The sequence below is a fragment of the Felis catus genome, chromosome C1, assembly GCF_018350175.1.
Source record: "Felis catus isolate Fca126 chromosome C1, F.catus_Fca126_mat1.0, whole genome shotgun sequence".
Taxonomy (NCBI): domain Eukaryota; kingdom Metazoa; phylum Chordata; class Mammalia; order Carnivora; family Felidae; genus Felis; species Felis catus.
This window is the reverse complement of record NC_058375.1, coordinates 196,002,601-196,024,860: the sequence shown is the minus strand read 5'-3', so window position 1 is coordinate 196,024,860 and position 22,260 is coordinate 196,002,601.

Below are 22,260 nucleotides of genomic sequence, written 5' to 3'. Positions count from 1 at the left end.
TGGAACATTCTCCAAGATAGATCATATACTGGGTCACAAAACAGCCCTTCATAAGTTTACAAGAATTGAAATTATACCATGCATACTTTCAGACCACAATGCTATGAAGCTTGAAATCAACCACAGAAAAAAGTCTGGAAAACCTCCAAAGGCATGGAGGTTAAAGAACACCCTACTAACGAATGAGTGGGTCAACCAGGCAATTAGAGAAGAAATTAAAAAATATATGGAAACAAACGAAAATGAAAATACAACAATCCAAACGCTTTGGGACGCAGCGAAGGCAGTCCCGAGAGGAAAATACATTGCAATCCAGGCCTATCTCAAGAAACAAGAAAAATCCCAAATACAAAATCTAACAGCACACCTAAAGGAACTAGAAGCAGAACAGCAAAGGCAGCCTAAACCCAGCAGAAGAAGAGAAATAATAAAGATCAGAGCAGAAATAAACAATATAGAATCTAAAAAAACTGTAGAGCAGATCAACGAAACCAAGAGTTGGTTTTTTGAAAAAATAAACAAAATTGACAAACCTCTAGCCAGGCTTCTCAAAAAGAAAAGGGAAATGACCCAAATAGATAAAATCATGAATGAAAATGGAATTATTACAACCAATCCCTCAGAGATACAAACAATTATCAGGGAATACTATGAAAAATTATATGCCAACAAATTGGACAACCTGGAAGAAATAGACAAATTCCTGAACACCCACACTCTTCCAAAACTCAATCAGGAGGAAATAGAAAGCTTGAACAGACCCATAACCAGCCAAGAAATTGAATCGGTTATCAAAAATCTCCCAACAAATAAGAGTCCAGGACCAGATGGCTTCCCAGGGGAGTTCTACCAGACGTTTAAAGCAGAGATAATACCTATCCTTCTCAAGCTATTCCAAGAAATAGACAGGGAAGGAAAACTTCCAGACTCATTCTATGAAGCCAGTATTACTTTGATTCCTAAACCAGACAGAGACCCAGTAAAAAAAGAGAACTACAGGCCAATATCCCTGATGAATATGGATGCAAAAATTCTCAATAAGATACTAGCAAATCGAATTCAACGGCATATAAAAAGAATTCTTCACCATGATCAAGTGGGATTCATTCCTGGGATGCAGGGCTGGTTCAACATTCGCAAATCAATCAACGTGATACATCACATTAACAAAAAAAAAAGAGAAGAACCATATGATCCTGTCAATCGATGCAGAAAAGGCCTTTGACAAAATCCAGCACCCTTTCTTAATAAAAACCCTTGAGAAAGTCGGGATAGAAGGAACATACTTAAAGATCATAAAAGCTATTTATGAAAAGCCCACAGCTAACATCATCCTCAACGGGGAAAAACTGAGAGCTTTTTCCCTGAGATCAGGAACACGACAAGGATGCCCACTCTCACCGCTGCTGTTTAACATAGTGCTGGAAGTTCTAGCATCAGCAATCAGACAACAAAAGGAAATCAAAGGCATCAAAATTGGCAAAGATGAAGTCAAGCTTTCGCTTTTTGCAGATGACATGATATTATACATGGAAAATCCAATAGACTCCACCAAAAGTCTGCTAGAACTGATACAGGAATTCAGCAACATTGCAGGATACAAAATCAATGTACAGAAATCAGTTGCATTCTTATACACTAACAATGAAGCAACAGAAAGACAAATAAAGAAACTGATCCCATTCACAATTGCACCAAGAAGCATAAAATACCTAGGAATAAATCTAACCAAAGATGTAAAGGATCTGTATGCTGAAAACTATAGAAAGCTTATGAAGGAAATTGAAGAAGATTTAAAGAAATGGAAAGACATTCCCTGCTCATGGACTGGAAAAATAAATATTGTCAAAATGTCAATACTACCCAAAGCTATCTACACATTCAATGCAATCCCAATGAAAATTGCACCAGCATTCTTCTCGAAACTAGAACAAGCAATCCTAAAATTCATATGGAACCACAAAAGGCCCCGAATAGCCAAAGGAATTTTGAAGAAGAAGACCAAAGCAGGAGGCATCACAATCCCAGACTTTAGCCTCTACTACAAAGCTGTCATCATCAAGACAGCATGGTATTGGCACAAAAACAGACACATAGACCAATGGAATAGAATAGAAACCCCAGAGCTAGACCCACAAACGTATGGCCAACTCATCTTTGACAAAGCAGGAAAGAACATCCAATGGAAAAAAGACAGCCTCTTTAACAAATGGTGCTGGGAGAACTGGGCAGCAACATGCAGAAGGTTGAAACTAGACCACTTTCTCACACCATTCACAAAAATAAACTCCAAATGGATAAAGGACCTAAATGTGAGACAGGAAACCATCAAAACCTTAGAGGAGAAAGCAGGAAAAGACCTCTCTGACCTCAGCCGTAGCAATCTCTTACTCGACACATCCCCAAAGGCAAGGGAATTAAAAGCAAAAGTGAATTACTGGGACCTTATGAAGATAAAAAGCTTCTGCACAGCAAAGGAAACAACCAACAAAACTAAAAGGCAACCAACGGAATGGGAAAAGATATTCGCAAATGACATATCGGACAAAGGGCTAGTATCCAAAATCTATAAAGAGCTCACCAAACTCCACACCCGAAAAACAAATAACCCAGTGAAGAAATGAGCAGAAAACATGAATAGACACTTCTCTAAAGAAGACATCCGGATGGCCAACAGGCACATGAAAAGATGTTCAGCGTCGCTCCTTATCAGGGAAATACAAATCAAAACCACACTCAGGTATCACCTCACGCCAGTCAGAGTGGCCAAAATGAACAAATCAGGAGACTCTAGATGCTGGAGAGGATGTGGAGAAACGGGAACCCTCTTGCACTGTTGGTGGGAATGCAAATTGGTGCAGCCACTCTGGAAAGCAGTGTGGAGGTTCCTCAGAAAATTAAAAATAGACCTACCCTATGACCCAGCAATAGCACTGCTAGGAATTTATCCAAGGGATACAGGAGTACTGATGCATAGGGCCACTTGTACCCCAATGTTCATAGCAGCACTCTCAACAATAGCCAAATTATGGAAAGAGCCTAAATGTCCATCAACTGATGAATGGATAAAGAAATTGTGGTTTATATACACAATGGAATATTACGTGGCAATGAGAAAAAATGAAATATGGCCTTTTGTAGCAACGTGGATGGAACTGGAGAGTGTGATGCTAAGTGAAATAAGCCATACAGAGAAAGACAGATACCATATGGTTTCACTCTTATGTGGACCCTGAGAAACTTAACAGGAACCCATGGGGGAGGGGAAGGAAAAAAAAACAGGTTAGAGTGGGAGAGAGCCAAAGCATAAGAGACTCTTAAAAACTGAGAACAAACTGAGGGTTGATGGGGGGTGGGAGGGAGGAGAGGGTGGGTGATGGGTATTGAGGAGGGCACCTTTTGGGATGAGCACTGGGTGTTGTATGGAAACCAATTTGTCAATAAATTTCATATAAAAAATAAAAAAAAACTTCTTCACAATCATCTCTTAAAAAAAAAAAGAAAAAAAAAAGAAAACTGTCACTGAGGGACATCGTACATCCTCAAAAAATCTACTTCTCCAATTTTGTTCTTTATCCCATTTACTTCTTATTTGTACTTTGGTGGAGTGGAAATGAGTTAACTGTAGCTTCTATATAAGAACTGTTATCATCCACAGTTTCTCCTCTTATTTTCCAAATATTTAATTGTGTTCAAGCTCTCTAGATCTCAAAAATTGATAATGGTATTCTAACAAGGATCCGGCCTGCCCCTTTGGAGGAAAATTCCTTTTATTTCATCTCCTCCTTTCTTATTTATCTTTCAATGCTGGCTGCATTTTCTTTATTTTCTTTTATTTTTTTTTTTAATTTCTAGATATAATTTATTGTCAAATTGGCTAATATACAGTGTGTAAAGTGTGCTTTGGTTCTTGGGGTAGATTCCCGTGGTTCAACTGGCTGCATTTTCAAAGTTGCCTTGGTAGGTTCTTTACTTGTGTTCATCTGGACCTGAGTATGGCCTTCGACTTAAGGCTATTTATCTTATCTGTGTTATTATTTATTTGTCACCTTTCACTATCCTATCAAATAATAGATTAGATTCCCTCATTAACCTTTTCCTTTTAGATTTTTTTTTATCTAAGTCATATTATTGTGTCTATTTTTTCAACATCACCAACCTGTTGAGAAGGCATTCTAAATTCTATATTATAATTGCAAAATTTGTTATTTGTATTTAGTCTTTTTTTAACATATTAGTCATTTGCACCAAGAAACAACTATCATGTTATATTGTAATAAGGAAGAAAGAAAGATTTAAATGTTTGTTCCCACAGAAGTGTTTGCTAGTTTGTTTGACTACTTTCATTGAGACGGTGGGCAGCTGCTAAGTTTCCGAAGTAAAGCATCTGATTCAGCAAAAAGGTTTATTCAGAGGAGGTTTACTTTCCACAGCATCTTAGGAAAAAGTTGGGGGATACACAAAATATCCTCACTGAGGAAAATATCACAGAACCATCCTTGTAAAAAAAATAATTTGCATGTGTGTGCTCGTATTTGTAGTGTGATCACGTGTGCATGTGTGTGCATATGGGCCACTCCATTTTCTATGGTATGAAAAATGAAGTGGAATCATTTTTTAAAAACATTTTTAAACAAATTATTCCTGTGCATTCAGAGAGGTGTCACCAAATTTTCTATGCAACCCTTGATGCTAAAAAGTATTTAATGACATAATATGCATCGGATTCGAACAAAGGTTGCTCACAGAGCCAAGGTTGAAGGAAGTCCATCCCTATGTGAAAGAAACAACAGGTTTTGGTCTGATCCATTTGGAGAATAGGGAATTCAACCTGATGTTAAATAATAAAAAAAATCGAGAAGCCCCCTTCAGCCTTGGCATAAGGCAGTACTTGAAGCAACAGTGCCCAAAATGATATCGTCTAAACTTTTATGTACTAGGGCCATGTATGCGTGATATGCAGTTACTTCACGATGACATCTACTCTACTAAAGTGGCACTTAATTTTTTTTTAATTTTAACAATACCATTAAACTTGGAAACATACAATTTGTACCGAAAACCCTCAAATTTACTCTGTGTGTGTGTGTGTGTGTGTGTGTGTGTGTGTGTTTAGTGTAAGAGAAGAAATGGGAGTGGCAGACAGGGAAAGGGAATAGTTTGAAAAGCATTGCCAGTATTTTAAAACAATCTTTAAATTAAAACACACACACACACAAACTAGTCAGTGGTGTGACCTTTGGTAAATTACTTCGGCTCTCTGCACTTCAATTTTCTCTTCTATAAAATAAAAATAAGAATGGCATTTACTTCACAAGGTTATGAAGGTGATGTCAGCTACTGTTAGCAAGACAGACATGGTTGTTGCCAACCTACCTGACCAGTGGGGGCCTTGAGAAGATGAATTCGTTGTAGCACTGGGGTGTGGGTGCTTTCATAGATGACTGAGGTGTGGTTTTCCTGGCTTCACCACTTACTAACTAAACAATTTATACACATCAAACCTTCTGTGCCACTGTTTCCTTTTCTCAAGGATAACAGTAATAATTAAAACCTATTGCATAGGATTAAATGACATTGTTAATGTAAAATTATTTGCATGGTCCCTGCCACTTAGGAAGTGCTCGGCAAATTTTAGCTGTAATGATAACCTTTCAATCTTGTCAATACCAAGACAGATTTCAAGCCCTGAAATCTTTTCAAATGCATTGTCCTGAGATCCCCTCTCATAGTTCTTAGCTAGGAAACAGGCATTTTCCAAATTGACATGGAATTAACTCTAGACCCAACAAGCGGCAGGAAAATCTTGTTTCACTGAAAGTAATGAATGGTGAGATTTTAAATTGTTAAGTGGATAATTAGAAATGTTAATTGGCCATAAATACCACTTGAAGCTCTCTTATAACAGCCCTACAAATTGCACCATAATAGGAAACTCTGACTTTACTAAAAATTACCACCTTTCCTGCCACACCTCATTTGCACAGAGAGCTCTCTCATAGAAATATTTTACTCTAGGATCACCATTCTTAGCCACCAGTGATTGGATAGAGGCCACCTACTCCATTCTGGGCCTATGAAGTACTCCCTCCCAGAAATTTGGAGTTAAATCTATAAGTTCTGTTTTGTTTTGTTTTGTTTTGTTTTTTTTCTTTTCGGTGTCACGAATCACTCACATTCTTATAATAAATTTCTTGTTTCTGCTTAAGGTGGTCTGTATTATTTTCTGTAACTTCCATTTAAAATATTCTAAGGAACATCCATACATATTGTACATTTTATTTCAAATTCCATCCAACCTTAAGACTATGTCAACAAATACATGGATTATTAAGATTCTATTAATATTATCTTAAAAATATCAACATTCACACTATAATATGATTATGTAAACGCAAAGCAGTGTATGATTAACAATAATTATCTTCATCTTTAAGACAGGAAAATAAAGACATCAAATTTCCCTGAAACCACGTATATGATTTTCCCACTAGACTTTGTCAGTTACTTAAAATGTCTGGCAGTTACAGGCATCATTGTCAATTCACATCCTTGGAGAGCATAAGGCATTCATTTTTATTGGTGATCACACATATATAGTCCACATATATATTATAGGACAAAGCTCTTGAAAATAGGAGACAACAAAGGAATCTGATAGATATGCCTAGCAAAATGAGCATGACATTTAGAAAAAACCTAAGTTTAAAGTCTTGGGCAAAATAAATACATAATTCCAGGGTATCTAACACTTTTTTAAGGCCTGACCTTTCGTTAAGATAGAGAAGTACTATTATGATTGCTTAAAGGGCTTACATTTAACCGAGGAGTGTTGCTAAAATATTAAATCTTACAATTGACATGCAAAGAAAGAGAAGGCAATGACCTATGGAAGGTGCTTCGCTAGCTATAGTAGTTTTGATATTAATCTGATGGGGAAAAAAACAAATGAACAAAAACCCCACAAAACATGGGAAGTGAAATCAACCATATAACATACACAAAATGGAAATTTAGAAATAACAAAGTTAGTAGAAGTAACTCAACTTACTTGATCTTACAAATTTGGTTTTCTTACAATGAGATGGCTTTGTATTTGTAAATTAATATAACAACTTTCATTGTAGATCATTATCAGCTAAGTACATTTAGAACTTACACCCAAATCTTGTCCATTATTTGAACATCTTTTTTCTTCCACTGTTGGCTGAAGTTATTGAAATTCACTTTTACTAACCCACAGGAGAACTATATTAGCACTAATTTTCATTCTGAATACCATTTAAAAGGGGCTTTTTCCTATTATTAAAAAAGAAAAAAACTGCTTAACATATCTAAATGAAGAATATACAGTTTATAACAGAGTACAATAGCAATCATAGAAGGCTACAAAATGGTATTATTCTCTTAAGACTTCCATCAAATCAGCCATAGAAAGTGAAATATGATATCTAAGCAAAAGTGTTCAGACAGCCATGCATAGATGCATATTGTAAATACTTCTATTCAGCTTATTAGACGTTTCCTTGTTGTCTCTCTATAATTTGTGGTTGTTTCATCAGCAGAGGCCATTGTCTTTAAGCTATAGTGTGCATCGCTTTTAAGAGTTAAAGGGAATGGAGAGCATGAAAAAGCTATGAAAGCAAGCTGACTAATTTGTGATAATATCGAATTGAATAAAGGGCTGATTTTGTCAAAAGCAGATGGAAAGATATTTCTGGTTTTTTCAAATGTTAATGAATAAATAGCATTTAATTTCATAAATTTTCAAAGTACTCTGAAGATAATTATTTCATAAAAATTTCTCATTTCCACTACATGCACACAGCTGCACCAAAGACCGTGGGAGACGTATGCATGCAATTCTAGGCAGGCGGTAATAAGTCATTACCATAATTCAGAGGTGATTTCTGTATGCTATGAAAGTTATCACAGAAGAAGGCTTCCTGATGAGAACATTTCTCTGAAATCCATGTCCATGGATACTGAACAAGATAAGAATGTATACCAGCGAAACTTGGCCAGTTTTGCCGAAGGAATCTGTTCCCCTGAAGCAACACCCCTAACTTTCCCTGTCCTAGAATTAACCAATTCATGTTATCTAATTTTGGATTATGTATCCTGAGTCAGGACATCCTTCCCCACGTGACATGCTGGCTCCTACATATAGCAACAACTTGCGAAAAGAGTGCCAGAGTGTCAATAACATGCGATAGCTCATAAGAAGATGCAAAATGCAGTTACCTAATTGTTCAGATGCTGCATTTAACCGTAGCTGATGAATAAGAGAGTCCCTCCTTTTTTGTCTCTTACTCAGTTCCCAATCTCTTCTTGGCCCTGCATTATTTTTATTCTATATGTTTATAGGATACCTTTTTTCCTATATTGACTGTCCTTTTGTCCTTTTCCTATATTGACTGTCCTTTCCTATTATTGACTGTCCTTTTGCAGTCAATGTATGTTGGATGACTAGCTATCAATACATTCATAGAATAGACAAGAGCTGGAATGAACGTTGAAAAATCAATGACATTTCCAATGTCACATGACCAATTTGTGCTAGAGACCAGATAAAAACACACATGTCTGAATTCTTTAGACTACATTTGTTCTTATAGAGGGAGATCCAAGACTATGTGAATTAGAGTAAGCTGGGATGATACCGGAAATATGAATTCATAGGTCCCTTATAACTAGTGAGTTGAAATATCTGGGGTACAGCCTACAATTTGTACTATTAACAAGATTCTGGTGATTATTTTTTTAATTTGAGAGGGAGAGAGAGAGAATGTGAGCAGGGGAAGGACAGTGGCAGGGAGAAAGAGGGAGAAAGAGACAGAGAGAGAGAGAGAGAGAGAGAGAGAGAGAGAGAGAGAATTCCAAGCAGGGTTCATACTCAGCACCAAGTCCTACATAGTGCTCAAACCCACAACCCTGAGATCATGACCCCAGCCGAAATCAAGAGTCAGATGCTTAACCAACTGAGTTACCCCAGTGCCCCAAGATCCCGGTGATCCTTATGAATAATAAAATTTTTGAGTTGCTATGATGCACTGTAGTACCCTCTTAGATTGCATGGGATGCTAGTGAATTTGGGGGAGAGGATTTTAGAATATCTTAGTTCCAGTTTCTGTCCTTGGTGTAATTTGGCATGAACAGATCTAATGTTTTAAAAAAACGAGACAGGGTAAATTCAAGAAAAGACACACAAGTAAGAAAAGAAAACAGCAAAGAAACATATCTTGAAGATATAAAATATGATCATGATAATGCATTTGGTGGGGCATCAGAGACACACATTTCAGAAGAAAAATGAATAGCTTTATTTATCATAAGTATGGAGTTGCATTAAGAGGATAGAGGATATCACATGTAAGGAAGGCTATTTTTGATGACGTTTTAATAATGATGGCGTTTTGATATTATCTACCATGAAACTGGATTGATGAAATCAAGGAGATAGGAAGAAGTGGTTAGGATGGGACCAGAGGAATAGGAGATAACAATTGACCCTGAGAGGTGTTGAATCCAGTCAGAAGGACAGAGAGTTGGGTGTGATTGTGTGGAGCTTCTGTTGGTGGTGGAGGACATTGGTGATTGAAGTGCATTCTCATCATGTGTCCTTCACGGATATGCCACAACCTAAGAAGCCCTCCTTAGCCTCTGGCACGGGTGCCTACTGAGCTAAGAATTATCAATTACATCTTTATTATCTTTGTCTCTTTGTGCCAAGGTTTTAATACAATATTTAGCTTTCAAGACTCCAGCTTCAGTTTAAGCATCCTCAGGAACTGGAGGTGCAAGCCCCTACTCACCTCCCAGAGGAAGGGAACATCTACAGTCTCTTTTGTATTTCGAAATAGGGACAGAGGATGGCTTAGGTCTTTGTGATTCAGAGTCTGCAGACCAGCAGTGGGAGCATTGGCATCTGCTGTGAGCTTGTTAAAAATGCAGAATCTCAGTCCTCACTAGATCTTACTGAGTCAAAATTGTGCATTTTTACCAGCATCCTTAGATAATTCCTAGGTACATTAAAATTTGAGACACTGTTAATCTGGGGTAGATGAAGATGGACCTTGACTCTAGTCTTGTCATTTTCAGTTTATGCTACTCATGAGTCTCAGATTGATTTTCTTATTTTAGAACACATTTTATGTCATGTCTCTTTTTTTTTAAAAAAAAGATAACTTCAAAAGTGTTTTATTAATAAGTCATTTTTAAGGCATTTGAAGTCCTCACAATCTAGTTTCGTCTGACTTATTATATATTCTCCTACCCATTTTCCTTTTCCAAAGCTTCAGTAAAATTATACTGGGTTATTACATATGTTGGCACTTCCTGGTTTCCTTTGCCCTGATCCTGATGTTATCTAAAACTTAAATGCTCATGTACCTTCTTTGCCCATATTAATGTAACTTGCAATGTCCAATTTGTCTACTACATCTTCCATGAAATCTTCTTTACTATTGCCATGTGTATTTTTTTTTTATTTGAGAGGGAGAGAGAGAGAGAGAGAGAGAAAGAGAGAGAGCATGCTTGGGAGAGAGGCAGAGGTAGAGAGAGAGAGAGAGAGAGAGTGAGACAGAAAATCTTAACCAGACTCCATGCTCAGCTAGGGGCTCGATCCCATGACCCTGGGATGACCTGAGCTGAAATCAAGAGTCAGACACTCAATCATCTGAGTCACCCAGGTTCCCTACTGTGTGCATCCTCTAATAATCTCACATCATGTTGTTTGTACCTCTTCCATGATCTGTATCATATGCTTCTTTTTTTAGTTTTTTAAATGTTTTATTTATTTTTGAGAGAGAGAGAGAGAGAGAGAGAGAGAGAGAGAGAGAATCTGAAGCAGGCTCCATGTTCTGAGCTATCAGCACAGAACCTGAAGTGGGGCTTGAACCCACGAACCGTGAGATCATGACCTGAGCCAAAGTTGAACACTTAACTTACTGAGCCACCCAGGAGCCCCTATCATATGCTTCTTAATACATTCATTAAAAACTGTACATTTAGATGGGCTATGTCACCTCTCTGAACCTCAGTTTACTCATCTGTAAAAGAGATCCTTACATACCTATTTAACAGGGTTAATGTGAAATAGTTGATGCAAAATCTCTAAAAATATGAAGCATTATGCAAGTATAAGATATTCACAGTTTCTAGTCTCTTCTCTGAAACATAAGACACTTGAGTACATGGGTCATGCTTGTGTTTGTCTATATTCTCCATAGATTATGTACAATATAAATCACACAAACTTCAAAGAAATAAATTCATATTTAAGTATAATTCCATTTTGACTAAGTTTTATATGTGTGGAAAGATATATACAGTTATATTGCTTTATTTTCTTTCCAAGTACCTATGTGTTTATGTATGTATTCAAAAGCTTCAGTTTTTATGACTTGGTTTCTTTTGTTTCCTTAAGCATTGTCTTTGCAAAGACAATCCCAACCAGCTGAATTATTTAGCTTCCATGCTATGGTTATAATTCCTACTCCATTTCTACTGAGATGCCCACAGCACTGGAAGGCTTATTTGCTCCATGATTCCCATCTTCTCAGCTAGAAATAGTGGTTAGATATGCAAACTCTTGAGTCAGACTGCATTAGGTTGGAATCTCAGTTATGCCACTTAGTACCTGTGTCATTCTAGAAAAGGAGATTACTCTTTGGTGCCTCAGCTTCCTTATTTTAAAAAGAGGGATAGTAATAGAACTCAACATGACATTGTTGAGAGATTAAACATGTTAACTTATGTAAACTAAGTAAGTCTAACTAATGTTAGCTATGATTATTCTGTGAAAGAGCTTTGCAATCTAGAAAGAACTGCACCAATTTTAGGAATTATTATGATTGTTTAACCCGGTCTCTTTCATACGTAAATGAAGAATTTCAACTAACAACTGTTATATGAATTTTATGAATTTTTACATTATATCAACAAATAGCATGAATCATTCTAATGTTAGGAAAGAAAATGTTTTCACTGATACTGAAAGTTGATTTCTCATACAACGATCAATTGGACAATGCTGTTATCAATGTAGAGACTGCGAGTGGCTTCTGTTGATGAAAGTAAAGAATTGATTAGTATTCTGGTTGATTTGTATATGCATATGGGAGACTGGTAGAGAAAATACAGAATGAATCATTTTATTCTCCAATTTACATCAATATTTCCAAACAAATGTGTCTATTAGTATAATACTATAGTTAGTCTCTATAATAAACTAGCATAGAAACATCAGATTAGCTATATTTATCAAGCATTTGGAATTTATTCAAAAGCAAAGTATTATACATAGCACTATAGTTTTGATGCAGGTACTATCATCCTCCTCTTTTAACCCGTTGAGAGGAATAATGTGGAATATAATGAAAAAAAGAAGTATAAGGTAGAGAAGTGACCTCTAAGTTTCAGGCAGGTTAAGGTATATGACAGGTGGAATTTTTATTGGACTGTTTACAAAACTTGAAAAATTCTAGCAGAAAAAGGTAGCTGTTGTTTGAAATTAGATTTGCAAATTTTGAGAGGTGAGCCTTCAGAAAGGTATGACTGTTTTGAGACAATAAAAAGGAATCTCTAAGGAAAGAAAGTAGAATAAGTGAGCAGTCGCCAAGCATAACTTTGTTCTGGGACAATTGGACCAAATGCAATGAGTATTCTGGCTTCACAACTATGCCTCCAACCTTTGAAAACTGCTACCTTAGCAAAGCAGTGGTTTCATTTCATTTCGTTTTGTCTTTTTTTCTCCACATAGTCTACTCAAGTGCTGCTTTAAAAAAAGAAAAAGAAAAAAATAAAAACTAGTCATTCAACTGCTACCTTCTGAGGAAACTCATGGTGTAATAGGTGAGAAATCAAGAATGATTGAGGGAAGAAATAGTTTTGTACCTCTCCCAGAAGTCTAGGTTTTTATAAATAACTTTTTATAAATAATTCCCACTGGCTTTATCAGAAATATTACATTTGCAGTGTTGCTTGATAGCGTGCAACTTTCACGTTTTAGTGACAAAAAATTTGAAGTAATTATCTTGGTTTGAGTTCTTAGTAAAATATAGAGGCTTTCTGTGAAGTCAGAGTGCTGGAATTGCTTTTGTTACCTCCCTTCAAGAGGGATATTACAGTTCAAGGAACAACTTCCACTTAAGACAGAATTAAATAAAAAGCATTCACTGTAGTCAACACAAAGCAACCACTAATAATTTTAGGGCTCGATTTCCTTAAAAGATGAAATAATTTTAGGTTAAAATACAAAAGTTCTCCTGTAATGATTTCACTTGCAATTTCTCTATAGGGAAGCATTCATCAGCTCCAACGGGTTTCCCAACAGAGAAATGTGCTAGAAAAACAGAAAAGTGACATACTATGGCAGGGCAGGAGGAAGTATGCTTTAACAATAGAGAAAGGTAATGAATATTCTAGACTCAATCTATTTCCTATTACAATCTTTTTAGTTTGAATTTCTCAGAAGGCAGAATGCATGTGAATGCTGGAACGTACAATACAATGACCCACACCATATTAATATACTATGTCATAAATTTTACTATTTAAATTTTAATCCTTTTTATACAATGTGATATATTGTATCACATTGTATATGTATGTATATATTTTAAAATATTTTAAAATATATTGTATCACATTGTATATGTATGTATATATTTTAAAATAGCCTATACTTCTTGGGTACATATAACTCTTATTCATGAATATCCTATTTGTTTCATGCTTGTAAAGATATAGCCAATGTTATTTACAATATTTGTAATGGTTTTTGAATTCTAAGATTGCTTTATGGATAGCAACACAGGATTGCACTAAAGAGATCAGTATTTCAGCAAAAGTATCTTTAGCTTTTGACTTGCAATATGCAAAATCTTTCCACTGGGCTCAGAGTGAAACGTTTCCTTTGCAGTCTTATGGAAGCAACCATTAGCACATACCTCCAAATTGCATGGCTTTTGATTGTTCCCTATGTCTTTGAAAGTGTAACTGCGAATTACTTATACACACCGCCTTTTTCCCCTCTTTGCTCCATCTCTTCTTTTTCTCTTTCCTGACCCATCGTAAGCAAATTGTCTTAAAGTCTGGGCTATATGACACCTTTGATTGTTCCAATGGAAGTCTACACTATACATCTGTCTTACATCTTGCCTAGAAATGTACCTGCACTTCCTAAAATGACACATCCTGTTCACCCAGCCATACTCCCTATCTATGCAGACAGCTTTCAATTTAGCCACTACATGCCTGAGAAGAAAGGTCAAGAGGACATGTGGGCTGTGATTCTTTTGAGAGAGAGGGGGGAAAAAAAGTCAAGGTTGAACAAGGACATTCCAAGCTTCTAAAAGAAAGAAGAAGAAGAAGGCTAAATAAATATAAAGGCTTGAGAAAGAATAAAAATCCAGATCTCTGAGTATTACAAATTTGAGAGTCTGAGGAGTCTTTATAGTGAGGTCAAAATGTTTGTTTATCCAGCAAGCAGCTGGAGGGCAGAAAGTAGGTTACTCAGGGTCCATTTGTTGGTTGAATAATGGACTAAGAAATGAATGAATATATTATTTCAGTCTGGATGCAACAAGTGAAAAGTATCATTCTTAAATGCTAAGGTGAATACTGTTGCTATTCCTATGATTACAGTAATAATGAGGTATTATCATCTTAACCCTACAGATGAGGAAGCTTAAGAGTGACAATACCTAAGTAACTTACTCAAACCTTACTCTTGTTGGTGGCAGGTCTCCAGACTCATTTAGACAGTCTCTATTTGAACCCATCATGGTTTGTCATATGGCCATCAGCTGCTACTGTTTTCGAATGAGAGAAGCAGCTGCCACTATCCACGCTGCGTTTACTTTTTATTGCACTGGAGACGGGCTAAGTAACCAGTGACACTCTTGATACCTGGATTTGTACCCCTCTCTGGTGCTCATGGGTAGATGTTGCTAACACAAAAACACAAAGGAGACCCTCCAGCACCATTCTGCATTTTGTGAGGGATCAAATAGCACTTTAACAGAGTCTTGGTCTAGTCTTTCTTGTCCATGCCCCCTGCTGTTTTTCATGGGATGGTAGTTGTTACACGATGTGAGAAGAGATGTGAATTGGGAGGGGCTAAGACTTGGTTCAGTTTTATAAAATACCTAAGAGTTCAGGCTCTGGAGGCTAAGTGCCTCAATTCAAATACTAGTTCTTCTTGGGGTGCCTGGATGGTTCAGTCGGTTAAGCATCCGACTTTGGCTCAGGTCATGATCTCGCAGTTTGTGAGTTCGAGCCCCATGTTGGGCTTTGTGCTGGCAGCTCAGAACCTGGAGCCTGCTTTGGTTTCTGTGTCTCCCCCTCTCCCTCTGCCCCTCCCCTGCTCATGCTCCGTGTCTCTCTGTCTCTCAATAATAAATAAACATTAAAAAATTAAAAAAAAAGAAAAAGGAAAACAATTGTAATAACTTATTTAAGTTTTGCTCTATTTTCTTTGTCCATCTGAGCTAGGTTTGAGATCTCTAGAACCTGTTGCCATGAGGCTAAGAGTCACATGAGGTCAATAAAATCTCTTAAAATTCTGCAACAAATCATATTGATCTATCTTCTTTGGATTAGCCGTAAACCCAGAGGCTTCAGGGAGGTGGGAAACTTCTGTTATCAGTTTTAACTGGACGTATCTTTAAGTTCTATTCCACCTGCACTTTGATTGCTCTTCCATCTAAAAAACAAACAAACAAAATTCCTAGATACCAGAATCAATCAAAATTGGCCATACCCTCCACAATCCATTTATTTGCCCCTATAAACTCTCTTCCTAACATTTATTGACCTCTTATTAAGGAGTCTGTTATGGATTGTTTCTGTTTTAAGTTATATCTACATTCCATGTTTGATATCGTAGTATTTAAAATAGCCAGCTAAGCTTTAAGTCAAACACTGTAGACACCCTTAACCAGAAATTCTCACATAATTTTCCTTGTGAAATTTAAGTGAGGGTTACCCAGAGTCAAAAGTGCTATCTATGTCTGTGTATGTGTGTACTTCTCAAATAAATAATAAAAATTAAATATGGCATATCACAATAAACTGCCTTTGGGTAACCTATGTTACTTCAATTCTCTGAGCCTTCCTATGCATAAAATGAAGTTGTTGGGCTACACAATTTATATATTCATTAAGTTTTACATTTTAGTCACTAAACATATTATGTTATTATATCACCATACTACAATGTTTAAACCAGATAATTTACACTATGTCCTTAGAAAATAGGATTCCCAGGTATTTATGGAAGACCCACTACGTGCTAGGCAGTATGCCAAACAATTTTAAATTGTTAATTTAAAATTAAATTTTACTAACGTTATTTACTGAATATTCATAACTCAGTGAAGTGCATCTTATCATCTGTGTCCTATAGATGAAAAAATGAGTCTTAAAGAATCCCTTGCCAAGGTCACAAACCTAAGAGGCATCACACATCAGTTTGTCTGACTCCACACCAATGCTCTAGCTTTCAGTCTCCTGATAGACAGAATCCAAGTCAAGTAAAACGGAGTATAGTGTCATTCTTACCAGGGAAAAGTCCCTATCTCTGTTCAGCTATTCTAATAAAATTTTGGAATAAGCTAGGATATCTTTCTGAAGCCCTATCTCAGAAAATATTATTAATATGTTAGTAGACTATTAGGGCAAAATAGGCTTTCATGAAATTCCTTTAATACAATATTGTACCTTAATCCCCTCAAGCAACGGAGTTTCCTAGAATTGTGATATCTTTGGATACATCCCATAATATTCTAGATATAATGTGTCTCTAATAACTAAACTCCAAGAGAAGGATAATCAAAAATTGTTCATTTATTCAACAAATAGTCAGTGGACTTTTGCTGTGTGTCAGACAGTAGAACTATAATTAATTCAAGTCCTCAACTTGAAGGAAGAACAAGTGTGTATGAAGCAGGAATGGGAGAGCAATTCATGTGTCTCTCAAGTGAAAGCAGCTGTAGAAAGCAGTAAGTCAGCCACTAGTGCCAACAAAAGGCTAATCTGGGACTAGGAAAAGATCAAAATCGGATATAGATTTTAACCAGATTATAGATGACCTTGAATGCCAGCCTGAGGAGTTTGGCCAATTTCCGTGAAAAGATGAATGTGCAAATCACCCTTAGTGTTATTTCTAAATTCAATTCAAAATGAGAAAAATCAATGGTGATTAGCATAATCAAGCATCAATCCTCTAGTGCTATTTTTGAAAGAAGTTAGTTAATTCTACTTTGTCAATTTCTACTTTTGAAAATGAAATTTGCCGTCTTCTTTCCCTTCACATACTCAGCGTGATTAGGCCGTCAGTCTGTTGATTTACCCTAGATAATTAGATCCAACATAGATTGAGAATTAAGTCAGTAGCATTCTAATACTTTCTCTGTCACTGCCCCCTATGGCTCTTTTGCAACTGCTCCAGCCTCCTGGTGTCATCTCCACAGGAACCCTTTCCATAGGGATCTATATCATGACATTGGTGATAGGGGAGAGTAAGTCCTATCATTCATGTAGAAAGTTTTTATTGGAGATTGAAGGATTTGAGGCTTTTATTAATCGGAATCCAAAACTGATTGTGGAGCTTTGCATTTTCAAAGATGCAGGACACTAAGCAATACCTAGTAGGGCTGATATGCCAAAAAGAATTAATAAGAAGAATTAAAACTCCAGCAACACGTCTTCATATTCTCAGTTCATCCTTGTACTCTGAGACCGTTTGATATCTTTGATTTTACAGTTAGTTTATAGGCTTAGTACTATAAATTATGAACTCTCATTCTGGAAAAGAGTGAAGAAAGCAGGTTAGAACCAACAAATTTTTAGGAGATTTCTTCATTGTACATAGTAAGGGATCTTCTTTCTTTTTCTTTTTCCCTATGTAAGTTTATTTTTGATTGTAAAACCAAGTGATTTTCCACTAAGAAAAAGAAACTCTCTGTTTCCATCTCCACTTGGCAAAAAGTGAGATACCCCTAGCACATTTTCGGAGAGCAACGAGCCTCCTGTATATGAATGAACAATTTAGAATAATTTAATGGGGTTGTGTGGGCTATCCTGACAAATATAAATTACTTAGATCATACTCTATGATATAAGGGAGTTGGTCTACTTTACACATTTTAGTAGAATTTATTTTTCACTTATTTGTTCATCTATTCATTCATTGAGTAGTATGAATTTTGGATTAGATGAACCCATGTTGAAATGATAGCTTTGCCACTTAGAAAAAAATGAATTTATTGGCTTGATCAACACAGTAATTACAAGAGATGTGCCTGAGAAATGTTCAGTAGTTTATCTTTTAAATTCTTCTTAACTGGGTGCACTAGTGAGACAAGTTGAAAAAAATAAAATTATAATGCAATGAGATAAGTACTTTAAATGTAATGCGAGTGCATAAGGTGGATACCTAACTAACCTGAGGCATAAAAGGCATTCTGGGCTGTGAATTCTAACATAAGTCTTTAAAGATAAGAAGCATTTAGGTAAAGGGGACAAAAGGATAGGGATGTTGGAAGGAGAAAGTATATCCCTTCCAAACCAAAAGAGCAGAGATGCCACAGCCCGGAGTAGAGAGAGGAGGGATGGCACAAGAGGCACTAAAATAGCTGCATCTGGCAAAAAGTTAGAATGCAAGGGGGCATGACATGGTAATCCCAGCAGCTGTTTTCAGAACAACACCAAAGCTTTTAATTTTCATAATAAGACCAAGAACAGAGTGCTCTCACAGAAAGATCTTGTATATCATTGTTCATTGTAGCCTCTTGTGATCCTTTGTATTTCTGTGATACGTGTTGTAATGTCTTCTCTTTCATTTATAATTTTGAGTCGTTTCTCTTTTTTAATTTGTAGTCTAGCTAAGGATTTTTGAATTTTGTTTATACTTTCAAAAAAAAAACCAACTCTTAGTTTCACTGATTTTTTTCTATTGTCTTTCTGGTCTCTATTTCTGCTCTATTCTTTAATATCTCCTTCTTTCTGCTAACATTGAATTTAGTGTCTTTTTTTTTCTAATTTTTGAAGTGTGAAGTTAGATTACATACTTGAGATCTTTCCTTTTTCTTAATGTAGGCATTTATCACTATAAACCTGTTAGAACAAATTTTTAGAACGGCCCATAAGTTTTGTATATTGTGGTTTTTTTTTGTTTTCATATCTCTTAAGATACTTCCCGATTTCCCTTTTGATTTCTTCTTTGACCCATTAATTGTTCAAGAGTGTGTTGTCTAAGTTTCTAAGTGTTAGTGAATTGTATAGTTGTCCTTCTGTTATTTATTTTCACTTTCATAACATTACAGTCTGAAAAGATAGTTGATATGATTTCAATCTTAAGTTGGTTAAGACTTGTTTTGTGACCCAACATATGACCTCTCCTGGAAAGTGTTTCATGTGTGCTTGAAAAGAACGTGTATTCTGGTGCGGTTGGATGGGATGTCTTCTGTCTGTTAGATCAAAGAGTCTACTACGAACAATTAACAAGTTGGATAATCTAGAAGTAACAAATTCATAGAAACACACAAAATATGAAGATTGTATATGAAGAAATAAAAAAATCTGAACAAACTAATAATGACTAAGAAGATTGAAGCAATAATCAAAAACTCCCAACAGAGAAAAGCCCAGGATCAGATAATTGAACTGGTGAATTCTACCAAATATTTAAAGAATTAATGACTATCCTTTCAAAATCATTACAAAAAAAAAAAATGAAGAAGAAAGACTCTCAAACTCATCTTAGCAGGCCAGAATTACCTTTAGATCAAAGCCAGATGAGAACATTGCAAAAAAAAAAAAAAGAAAAAGAAACAGAAAAATAAAACTATAGACCAACATCCCTATGAATATAAACACAAAAATTCTCAACAAAATACTAACAAACTGAATTCAATAACATATTAAAAAGATAATACACCACAATAAAGAGGGACTTATTTCTGTGAGGCAGGGATGGTTCAACATATGTAAATCAATAAATGTGATACACCACATTAAAAGAATAAGGATTTTTTTAAGCGATCATTTAAAAAACACAGACAAAAATGTTTAATAATATTCAATACCCTTTCATGATAAAAGCTTTCAACAAGTTGGCTGTAGAAGGAACATACCTCAACATAGTAAGGACCATATATGATAAACACACAGCTAACATCATACTTAATGCTGAAAGGTTGGGAGTTTTTCCACGAAGATTAAGAATAATAAAAGGGTGTCCACTTTTACCAATCCTGTTCAACACAGTACTGGAAAACTTAGCCAGAGCAATTAGGCAAAATAAAGAAATAAAAGGCATTTTGATCAGAAAGGAAGAAATAACGTTGTCTCTGCATATAATATGATTATATATTATGATATATATATGTGTATATATGTGTGTGTAAATACAATATAATATATAATATATAATATAATATAATATAATATAATATAATACTCTAAAAACTCCACCAAAAATGTTAGAACTAACAAAAAATTTTTATAAAGTTTCAGGATATAAAATCACCATACTTTACAGAAGCATTAATTATTTCCCCAGAGGGCAAATAGCAACAGCAACAAAATTTTTCTTATTTAAGTGGAAATTTTTTGAGTATTATAATTTACATAATTTTTATGGTATTATAAAAGTTACTTCTTTATTGTAGTTCAAATTTTACTGAATGCCCCGAGAAGGGAATTAAGAAACAACTTTAGGTTTTTATGGCATTTCAATCTCCTAGAAATCACTAAACTTGTAATTAGCCAGACAGACCTCCTTATATGTTTGTTTGTTTCCCTTCTTTTCACATACTTAACAGACTGTGAGTTTCATTCATTTTTTAAAACTTTTAAAATATTGTAGCTACTTGGTCTTTTAATATTTTGAGAATTACTACTTCTGCACCATGTTTTTTCTCATTTTTGTTACTGCTTTTATTGTGGTAAAATTGACCATTTTAACTATTTTAAGGTGTTCAATTCAGTGACATTAATTGAATTCATAATATTATATGACATTATCACCGTTCATTTCAAAACTTTCTTCACTCCAAACAAACTCTTTAGCCATTAAGCAAAAACTTCCCATACATCTCTCTCTTCAGCTTCTGATTATCATCTAATCTTTCTATGAATTTGCCTATACTAGATATTTAACAAAATATGAGGAAGAAAAGAAAAAAATTAGATAAATTGAACTTCATTTAAAAAAACAAAACTTTTGTGCATCAAAAGACATTATCAAAAGATTGGAAAGACAACCTACGGAATGAGAGAAAGTATTTGGAAATCATATACCTATTAAGGGTTTAATATTCAAAATGTATAAAGAACTCCTACAACTCAACAATAAAGAGATGAATAATCCAATTAAAAAATAGGCAAAGGACTTAAATAGATATTTCTCCAAACTACAAAAATGGTGAATAAAGCCATCAAAATATAACAGCTTCAGCCATTAGGGAAATAAAAATCAAAACCACAATGAGATACCACTACACTTGTACAACAGTAGCTATAATCAGCAAAAACTTAAAATAACAAGTGTTAAGGATGATATGGAGAAATTGAAACCCTAGTACATTACTGATAGAAATGTATATCGGTACAGTGACTGTGGACAACAGTCTGGTGGTTCCTCAAAAAGCTAAACATAGAAGTACCATATGACTCAACAACCTCACCGTAATATATATCCAAAAGAACTGAAAACCAGGCCTCAAATAGATTGCTTATATGCAAATGTTCACTGAAACATTATTCACAATAGCCAAAAGTTAGAGCAACATAAGTGTCCCATCAATAGAAGAATAAATAATGAAAGTGTAGTAAATACATACAATGAAATATTATTCAGCCATAAAAAGAAATAAATCTCTGAGAGATACAACATGGATAAACCTTGAAAATATTATGATATTGACATAAGTCAGACACAAAAGGACAAATATTCTATACTTCCTGCGTCATTTTTCTTCATCATCAGCACCATGGACATCGTTTCAGAGAATCTGTCTTCAGCCACAGTTGTCTCTGAGAGTCCAGCATTGTTAGTGTTTATCTTTTAAATTGGGGGGACCTAGGTGGCTCAGTCAGTTGAGCATCAGACTTCAGTTCAGTTCATGATCTCAAAGTTAGTGGTTTGTGGGTTCAAGCCCCATGTCAGTCTCTGTGCTGACAGCTCAAAGCCTGGAGTCTGATTCAGATTCTGTCTCTGTCTCTCTTTGCCCCTCCCCTGCTCACACATTC